Source organism: Pelophylax lessonae (genome assembly GCF_965119305.1).
Source record: "Pelophylax lessonae genome assembly, chromosome: 7".
In the NCBI taxonomy this organism is placed as follows: Eukaryota; Metazoa; Chordata; class Amphibia; order Anura; family Ranidae; genus Pelophylax; species Pelophylax lessonae.
The window spans coordinates 104,135,456-104,146,344 of NC_138774.1; positions in this window are offsets into that span (position 1 = coordinate 104,135,456).

Genomic DNA, 10,889 nt, shown 5'->3' on the forward strand with positions numbered 1-10,889 from the left:
GCAACAGTGTATGTGCCAGGGGTTGCAGAGGTTTCTCAATTTAACCAGGTGGGCCATATGGGTGGAGGCTGTTCTTGGAGTTGGGGCACAGACCAGATAACCCAAAAATACTAAGCAGCTCTTTCGGGGGTGAGCGCTACACAAGTAAACGTTTTGGATGGAGTTTTGCTTAATATTATTAATAATATTTTTTTTTTCTCTCTGAAGTTTTTTTTTTTTTTTTTTTCAATGAATGTTTATTGAACTTTTTTCAATGACAAGATACAAGAGTATGAGGGTCACTCATGATAATGTTAAATCAAGTTAGCAAGAAAACAACAAACAAAGGGAGAACATATAAAATAAAATAATAACATACCAAAATGGAAAAGCATAATAGAAAGAATATTACATGGAGGTTATCAAATCCTGGGATGTAAAATATCTTCATAGGAATGTCACGTAGGTTGCATTTGAAGAGACAAGACATGACATACATTTATGTATGCAGACATGAGTTATCTACATTTGCACAGGTAGTTATTTATCAGTCTAAAGCCTGAAATATGGAAACAAAATAGCAAGAGAGCAAGAAATCAAGAAATAGAGTGAAACACTTTAAAAGGGTTAATAACATGTAAAGTGTTTTTATCTTTTGTAGTAGCAGAACTTATCAACAAGTTTAGGTCTTAGAGTCTACCTGAGACGTATGGCACTATTCAATCCATGGTTTCCAATCTGCCTCAAAGGACGCTCCTCGGCCTGCTTTTAAACAGGGCCGGCGTTAGGGGGGGGCAAACTGGGCAACTGCCCAGGGCCCCAAATTTCCAGGGGCCCCGGGCCCCGTGCAGGGCCTGACTGGCCTACCGGGACCGCTTTAAGGGCCGGCGCAGCCGCAGCGCCGCTTTAAGCATTGGGGCGGTGACGGTCCGTCCATCTTATAGTTATTCGCGTCAGCCGCTGTGAGCGGCATGACGTCACAACGCCGACGGTCATGGGCGGGCTCAGCGGCTGGCTCGGCGGGTAAACTGAGTGACTGTGGCTGGAGCTGGAGGGGTGGAGGCTGAGCCTGCGAATGACTATGTCACGGGCGCGCCGACGCCGATGATGATCCCTCCCACTGAGTGTGCACGCGGCCGGCACTGTGTCCCGACTCCCGACACAACACACTACACAGACTGAGAGTCACACGCCGCGCCAGCCAGTCAGCATGTGATGGCACTCAGTGAGGTGAGCCTGAGGTCAGTCAGACAGTCAGTGCACTGCAGAGAGTAATAAAGATTGTGCTGCTAGTTGCTCCTGTAACATGTCCATACAGCCCCTGACCTCTCCTGTACATGTCCCCTGACCTCTCCTGTAACATGTCCCCTGACCTCTCCTGTACATGTCCCCTGACCTCTCCTGTACATGTCCCCTGACCTCTCCTGTAACATGTCCCCTGACCTCTCCTTTACATGTCCCCTGACCTCTCCTGTAACATGTCCCCTGACCTCTCCTGTACATGTCCCCTGACCTCTCCTGTACATGTCCACACAGCCCCTGACCTCTCCTGTACATGTCCATACAGCCCCTGACCTCTCCTGTACATGTCCCCTGACCTCTCCTGTACATGTCCCCTGACCTCTCCTGTAACATGTCCCCTGACCTCTCCTGTACATGTCCACACAGCCCCTGACCTCTCCTGTACATGTCCATACAGCCCCTGACCTCACTTGTACATGTCCACACAGCCCCTGACCTCTCCTGTACATGTCCATACAGCCCCTGACCTCTCCTGTACATGTCCACACAGCCCCTGACCTCTCCTGTACATGTCCATAAAGCCCCTGACCTCTCAAGTACATGTCCACACAGCCCCTGACCTCTCCTGTACCATGTCCACACAGCCCCTGACCTCTCCTGTACATGTCCGCACAGCCCCTGACCTCTCCTGTACATGTCCACACAGCCCCTGACCTCTCCTTTACATGTCCACACAGCCCCTGACCTCTCCTGCAACATGTCCCCTGACCTCTCCTGTAACATGTCCACACAGCCCCTGACCTCTCCTGTACATGTCCCCTGACCTCTCCTGTAACATGTCCACACAGCCCCTGACCTCTCATGTACATGTCCATACAGCCCCTGACCTCTCCTGTACATGTCCACACAGCCCCTGACCTCTCCTGCAACATGTCCCCTGACCTCTCCTGTACATGTCCATACAGCCCCTGACCTCTCCTGTACATGTCCACACAGCCCCTGACCTCTCCTGTACATGTCCACACAGCCCCTGACCTCTCCTGCAACATGTCCCCTGACCTCTCCTGTACATGTCCACACAGCCCCTGACCTCTCCTGTACATGTCCACACAGTCCCTGACCTCTCATGTACATGTCCGCACAGCCCCTGACCTCTCATGTACATGTCCGCACAGCCCCTGACGTCTCCTGTACATGTCCGCACAGCCCCTGACCTCTCCTGTACATGTCCACACAGCCCCTGACCTCTCATGTACATGTCCACACAGCCCCTGACCTCTCCTGTACATGTCCATACAGCCCCTGACCTCTCCTGTACATGTCCACACAGCCCCTGACCTCTCCTGCAACATGTCCCCTGACCTCTCCTGTACATGTCCATACAGCCCCTGACCTCTCCTGTACATGTCCACACAGCCCCTGACCTCTCCTGTACATGTCCACACAGCCCCTGACCTCTCATGTACATGTCCGCACAGCCTCTGACCTCTCCTGTACATGTCCGCACAGCCCCTGACCTCTCCTGTACATGTCCACACAGCCCCTGACCTCTCATGTACATGTCCCCTGACCTCTCCTGTACATGTCCATACAGCCCCTGACCTCTCCTGTACATGTCCATAAAGCCCCTGACCTCTCATGTACATGTCCACACAGCCCCTGACCTCTCATGTACATGTCCATAAAGCCCCTGACCTCTCATGTACATGTCCACACAGCCCCTGACCTCTCCTGTACCATGTCCATACAGCCCCTGACCTCTCATGTACATGTCCACACAGCCCCTGACCTCTCCTGTACCATGTCCATACAGCCCCTGACCTCTCCTGTACATGTCCATACAGCCCCTGACCTCTCCTGTACATGTCCACACAGCCCCTGACCTCTCCTGCAACATGTCCCCTGACCTCTCCTGTAACATGTCCACACAGCCCCTGACCTCTCCTGTACATGTCCCCTGACCTCTCCTGTAACATGTCCCCTGACCTCTCCTGTAACATGTCCCCTGACCTCTCCTGTAACATGTCCCCTGACCTCTCCTGTACATGTCCCCTGACCTCTCCTGTAACATGTCCCCTGACCTCTCCTGTACATGTCCCCTGACCTCTCCTGTACATGTCCCCTGACCTCTCCTGTACATGTCCCCTGACCTCTCCTGTAACATGTCCCCTGACCTCTCCTGTACATGTCCGCTGACCTCTCCTGTAACATGTCCCCTGACCTCTCCTGTACATGTCCACACAGCCCCTGACCTCTCCTGTACATGTCCATACAGCCCCTGACCTCTCCTGTACATGTCCCCTGACCTCTCCTGTACATGTCCCCTGACCTCTCCTGTAACATGTCCCCTGACCTCTCCTGTCCATGTCCACACAGCCCCTGACCTCTCCTGTACATGTCCATACAGCCCCTGACCTCACTTGTACATGTCCACACAGCCCCTGACCTCTCCTGTACATGTCCATACAGCCCCTGACCTTTCCTGTAACATGTCCCCTGACCTCTCCTGTACATGTCCACACAGCCCCTGACCTCTCCTGTACATGTCCATACAGCCCCTGACCTCACTTGTACATGTCCACACAGCCCCTGACCTCTCCTGTACATGTCCATACAGCCCCTGACCTCTCCTGTACATGTCCACACAGCCCCTGACCTCTCATGTACATGTCCATAAAGCCCCTGACCTCTCATGTACATGTCCACACAGCCCCTGACCTCTCCTGTACCATGTCCACACAGCCCCTGACCTCTCTTGTACCATGTCCGCACAGCCCCTGACCTCTCCTGTACATGTCCATACAGCCCCTGACCTCTCCTGTACATGTCCACACAGCCCCTGACCTCTCCTGCAACATGTCCCCTGACCTCTCCTGTAACATGTCCACACAGCCCCTGACCTCTCCTGTACATGTCCCCTGACCTCTCCTGTAACATGTCCACACAGCCCCTGACCTCTCATGTACATGTCCATACAGCCCCTGACCTCTCCTGTACATGTCCACACAGCCCCTGACCTCTCCTGCAACATGTCCCCTGACCTCTCCTGTACATGTCCATACAGCCCCTGACCTCTCCTGTACATGTCCACACAGCCCCTGACCTCTCCTGTACTTGTCCACACAGCCCCTGACCTCTCATGTACATGTCCGCACAGCCCCTGACCTCTCATGTACATGTCCGCACAGCCCCTGACCTCTCCTGTACATGTCCGCACAGCCCCTGACCTCTCCTGTACATGTCCACACAGCCCCTGACCTCTCATGTACATTACCATAAAGCCCCTGACCTCTCCTGTACATGTCCATACAGCCCCTGACCTCTCCTGTACATGTCCACACAGCCCTTGACCTCTCCTGCAACATGTCCCCTGACCTCTCCTGTACATGTCCATACAGCCCCTGACCTCTCCTGTACATGTCCACACAGCCCCTGACCTCTCCTGTACATGTCCACACAGCCCCTGACCTCTCATGTACATGTCCCCACAGCCTCTGACCTCTCCTGTACATGTCCGCACAGCCCCTGACCTCTCCTGTACATGTCCACACAGCCCCTGACCTCTCATGTACATGTCCCCTGACCTCTCCTGTACATGTCCATACAGCCCCTGACCTAAATGCGCCTATATTTTTGGTAGAATATAAAAAAATTTGGGGCCCCACTTTTAGGTTTGCCCAGGGCCACACTTTGTCTAAAACCGGCCCTGCTTTTAAAGCAAGGGCTCATTCAAACCAGAAGTTTGATTTTACTAAGGTAATGACTTCAGAAGTGTCTGGAGCATGATTTGCTTTCCAGTGTCTGGCAATAATAATCTTTGCTGCCTTAAGGATATGTATTATGATAGCACGGAAAGGGGCCGGGATATTGTCAATTTGTGGATTCAAGATTGCCATAGCAGGTTTGAGGTCTATAAGGATAACGGTTAATGAGGAAAAATAATAGAGTTATTACCTGATAACTCCTTTTCCAGGAATCCTCCAGGACGGTCACATGAGAGATAGGCTCCACCTCCTGCAGGAAACAGAAACACACAAGTTTAAAACAAGCCGCCCTAGGCTGCCCCCTCAGTTGTACAAAGATTGCCTTGTTTTCAAACACGAGTGTGCTGACATACTGACTTAGTATCTTATATCAATGAGGGTGGGGGTCTACCGTCCTGGAGGATTCCTGGAAAAGGAGTTATCAGGTAATAACTCTATTATTCCCCAGTCATCCTCCAGGACGGTCACATGAGACCCCAAAGATTTATACCTAGGGTGGGACTACCGCCTGCAGGACCTTTCGACCAAAGGTCAGATCTTGGGCGGAGACCAAGTCGATCTTGTAATGCTTTGCAAAAGTAGAATCGTTGGACCAGATGGCTGCTCGACCAATTTGCTGAATGGAGGCCCCAGCTCTCTCTGCCCAGGACGTGGCTATGGAGCGTGTAGAGTGTGCCTTCACGTGTGTTGGTACAGCTTGTTTTTGATTGTCGCAAGCCATTTTTTTGCGTTTTTTATCCATCTGGCAATGGAGTTTTTGGATGCTGGTTTTCCTTTATGTATCCCTCCGAACAGTACGAATAGATTCGGGGCTTTTCTGAATTGTTTGGTGGTTTCCAAATAGGTTAGGGTGCACCTTCTAACGTCCAGGGTTGCGAACATAGCCTCTCCTTGGTTAGCCGAATTTTGGCAAAAGGATGGAAAGATGATTTCCTGAGATCTGTGAAACTCTAATGAGTTTTTAGGAAGAAACAGTGGGTCAGTCCCGAGTATGATTTTGTCTGGAAAGACGGTGAGGAAAGGCTCTTTATTGAGAGTGCTTGGAGTTCACTGACCCTTCTGGCTGAAGTAATTGCTATCAAAAAAGCCGTCTTGAGTGTCAGGTTTTCTACAGAGGCTTCCGAGATTGGCTCAAAAGGTGTTTGAGTCAAAGCCTTGAGTACCAAGGAGAGGTTCCATGGTGCCACATTCATGGGCGTGATCTCGCTATAGATTTGAAAAACCGTGTAATTAGCGGGTTTGCACTAAGCTGGGTATCCAGAAAGACAGAAAGTGCAGCAGTGTGTACCTTGAGGGTGCTTACTGTCAACCCTGCTTCTGCTCCGTCCAGTAAAAACTCCAGCACTGTTGCTATGTCTTGTAGGTCTCTGTTTTTCTGGCGCATGTTTGCTGAGTACCTATTCCAGATTTTCCCGTATATTTTCTGTGCAAGGGTTTTTCTGCTATTTAAAAGGGTTTCTATCACTCTTGCAGTGAGGCCTTTTCTTCGTAGAATGCCCCGTTCAACATCCACGCTGTTAATTTTAGGGTTTGAAGTTGAGGGTGATAGGCTCCTGACTGGTGAAGAAGGTCGTTCTGTAGTGGCAAGGTCCAGGGTTCTGCCTCTGTCATTTTCCTCAGGGCCAAGAACCAGGATCTTTTTGCCCAGAGTGGTGCTATGAGAATCACTCTTGCTTTTTCTGTCCAAACCTTCCTGATTGTTCTGGGGAGTAATTGTATGGGTGGGAAAGCGTACCCCAGCCTGAATGGCCATGGGAACCCTAGGGAGTCTTTTTCCCTCTTCAGAGAGAAGCATTTCTCCACCTTCTTGGTGTTCGCCGAGGCGAAGAGATCCACCTCCGGGACTCCCCATTTCCTGATGATTTTGGCAAAGATTTGGTCGTTCAGTTGCCATTCTGTTGGGTCTAGCGGTTTTCTGCTCAGTGTGTCCGCTAGTGTATTGAGCGAACCTTTTATATGTATCGCTGATAGGGATTGAATGTGCGTTTCTGCCCAGGAGAGGAGCGCATGTGCTGTCCTCATAAGGGTCTTTGATCTCGTACCTCCCTGTCGATTGATGTATGCTACTGGCGTCATGTTGTCTGACAGTATCTGCACATGTTTTACCGTTACTGTTTCTTGGAACGCTAGTAGAGCCCTCCATACAGCTGTTAGTTCCCTTAGGTTGGAAGATGCTTTTGTCAGAGTGGGGTCCCATGTCCCTTGCCTGACCTGCTGTCTGATGTGCGCAGCCCATCCGGATGCACTTGCGTCTGTGGTAACCAGGGTTTGCCTTCCCTGAGTGGTCTTGTGCATCCACCAGGTTAGGGTTTCTCTCCATCTAATAAGTGGTGTTGTAGTGCCCTCATGTGTAGTTGGCTCCACTTGACCGCTGGTATGGCTGCGGACATGCGTCCTAAGAGAGACATGACAGCTCTCCTGGTCCCCTGTCTTGCTGTCTTCAGCTGGCTTGCTCTGTTGCTCAACTTCGTTGTTTTTTCCTCTGGTAGGAGGATCTTTTGCTTTGTTGAGTTGATGATGTAGCCCAAAAAAAATAAGATTTCCTGGGAAGGGATCCTGATTGATTTTTTGAAGTTGATTTTCCAACCTATGTGGGTGAGAAATAGTTCGGACTCTTGTAGACCAGCCATGGCCTCTTCTTGGGAGGCTCCATAGATTAGGAAGTCGTCCAGTTAAGGGATAATCTGGACCCCTCTTAATCTGAGTTCCTGTATTGCCTCCGCTATAATTTTTGTAAATATGCGCGGGGCTGAAGAGATGCCAAAGGGGAGGGCTTGATACTGAAAGTGTCGCGTCCTTGATCCCTCCTGGATGGCAAACCTCAGGAATTTTTGGTGGTTTGGGTGTATCGGTACATGTAGGTAGGAGTCCTTCAGGTCGAGCCTTAATAAAAGTGCTACCTTCGGGAGGATCGTTCGATTTGAAAAAATCGTTTCCATTTTGAATTTTCTGTAGGTTATCGTTTTGTTCAAATTCTTTAGGTTCAGAATCAAATCGGGGTTTGCCGGAGGGATTTACTCCCAGAAAGATGTGTGAGTAATGCCCCTGGGAGAAGAGGGATGGGTTTATTTCCGTTATTACTTCTTCCCTTAGTAGCTCCCTGATTGCAGATTTCATGATCTTTTTGTGGTCTGATCCGGCTTGTACTTTCGTAGATGGTTTTGAATCGAATTCTATTTTGTAGCCTTGGGCTATTGTTTGTAGAATGAAGTTGTTTGAGCAGAATGCTTTCCACTGCGGAAGAAAATGACGCAGTCTGCCTCTCACTGCCTGACTGGCGTCATTGTGTCTTGCTGGAAGAAGCCGTATTTTGGAACAGGACATTGGGTTTAGCTTTGTTCCTGTTGGAGGTCCATCTGCGTTGTGTCTGAGGTCTCTCGTTTTTCGTCTGTGTTTCACGTCTTGTCCTATTGTTTCTGTCTGGCAGAGTAAGGTATTATGGGATGTTCAGCTGTGTGTGTGGAATGTCTCGAACAGGGAGGGGTTTTGGCTGAGTGTAGATCCCTGTGTTTTTCAATAAACAAAGCAGTCTAGTTTTGACCTTCAAGCCATGTGTGGTCTGGTTATTGGAGGGTTGGGAATATTATAGGCTACCAGGATTATTGTATGCTGTGCCTGACTACCAGTGGAGATATCGTGGATCATACTGCTACTCCGCTACAATTGGTGGCAAGCGACGGGATCCTTATCCACACAGCAAAGCAGCGTTCGGCAGTATTCATGCGAACAAAGAGAAAAAGAAACCATTCAGATGAAACCGGAGTTCGGCAGTACGTAAAACTACACGAAAGGCTGGTGAATGGGAACGGATTATACACGGCTAAAGCGGCAGACATTGAAAGCATTGCTGGAGGCAAGAGGCAAGATAGCCAGCAACAAAACCAAGGCGACACTGATCGAAGAGCTCATGGAGGGAGACAGAGCAAACCCTGCAGCGGGCCCACAGGAGGCAGAACGCAACGAATTTGACAAGGAGCTCCATAGCAGACTGGCCTACTACCCAGAGCCCCACTCAAAAGAAATACTGGACCGGCTGATGGCGGACGTACAGGAATACCTGGTGGTCAAACACCAAGCAAGTCAGCGAGCCGGGGAGAGAGCTCAAACGCCTGTCCACATTACCCAGGGGAAGCCCAAAATACCGTACCAGGCATTTAAAAACTTCACGGACACAGAGGGAGAAATAGATGGGTATTTGCAAGACTTCGAGAGGCTGTGCCAGTTACATAACATTGACCCAGAGGATCAGGTACAGATATTGGCTGGGAAATTGTCTGGCCGGGCGGCCGATGCATATCGGGCAGTCCCTAATGCCGACATCCGGGACTACCAGAAAGTTAAGCAGGCGATTTTGACCAGGTATGCCATCACCTCCGAGGCATACCGACTCCACTTCCAGGATCTTAAAAAGCAGGACCAAGATTCCCACACTGAGTTTGCCCATCGTTTGCACAGGGCGGCCACCGGATGGTTAGATGCAGCACAAGCCACTTCACGAGAGGATGTCTTGCAATTATTATTGTTGGAGCAGTTTTTCTGGAGACTACCTCAAGAAATGCAGCTCTGGGTAAGGGACCGTAAACCTTGCACCCTTCCAGAGGCTGCTAAATTAGCAGATGAGTACCAAGACACTAGACGGGAACAACGACCACCGCCTAGGCTAGTTGCCCAGCAACCATATCACCGACCAGAAGTCACCGAACCAGCACACCCATGTTCAGGAGGAGGTAACAGTCAGTACCCCAGGTACCAACCATGAGCCCATACCCGGTGCCATCTCTGTAACCAAATGGAGCACATACAGAAAGACTGTCCCCGAAATCGGCCTCGTCAGCCCTGGCCGAATCAGGGCTACACACCAGCACCTCGAGCCGCTGTACACTGTTACCAAGCAGCCCCTGCATTACAACCCTCCACAGCAATCCAAATGGAGGAACCCCTGGGCACCCTACACGAGGTTAACCCCATCCAAGCGGCATCGGACAATCGACAAAACCACCGACAAGCTGTGCATATGGAGGGGAGACAACTAGAAGGGTTACGTGACTCTGGGGCTACCATCACGTTGGTCCGGAATCACCTTATTGCATCCAGACAACTCACTGGGGATTCTGTAGCTGTGCGAGTAGCTGGGGGAGCCATTTTCAAAGTTCCCACTGCGAAAGTACACCTGAATTGGGGAGCTGGGTCAGGGAATGTGGAGGTGGGCATGATACAGGATTTACCCGCAGAGGTTATTTTGGGCAACGACCTGGGGGAGCTGACTTCAGCTTTTGTTCCCCAATCTACCATCCATGAAGCTAATTCGGTTGTTACCCGGCAGCAGGCTCGCACCACAGGACCACTACTACCACAGACGGGGCGAAACTCCTCCAAACACCAGACACCCAGATACCCGTCCCCCAGTGGGGTACAGTGCCACAGGTGCAAGCAGTTTGGGCACTATCGACGAGACTGTACCCAGAGCAGGAACCAAGCTGCATGGATCCGACCAGGGTCACCCCCTTCAGCACGGACAACGGTCCCCTACTATCCCACAGAGGTTTCCCCAGTCGTACCCAGGTTCAAACACAATGAGGAGCAATGGGGTACCCTTCATGAAGCTAACCCGGTGCAAGCCGCTACGGAGAACCAACAGCATCATCTACAATCGGTCCAGTTAAATGGAATGCCCGCTCAAGGTCTCCGAGACACGGGAGCCACTCTCACCTTGGTCAAGCGACACCTGGTTCCAGATGCCGCCCAAACCGGAGGCTCAGCAGTGGTACGGATGGCAGGGGGAGCAGTACACCGACTACCCACTGCGAGGGTCCACTTGAATTGGGGTGCCAGGTCAGGTCTGATTGATGTGGGGTTGATACGGGAGCTCCCCACCGACATCTTACTGGGGAACGATCTAGGTCA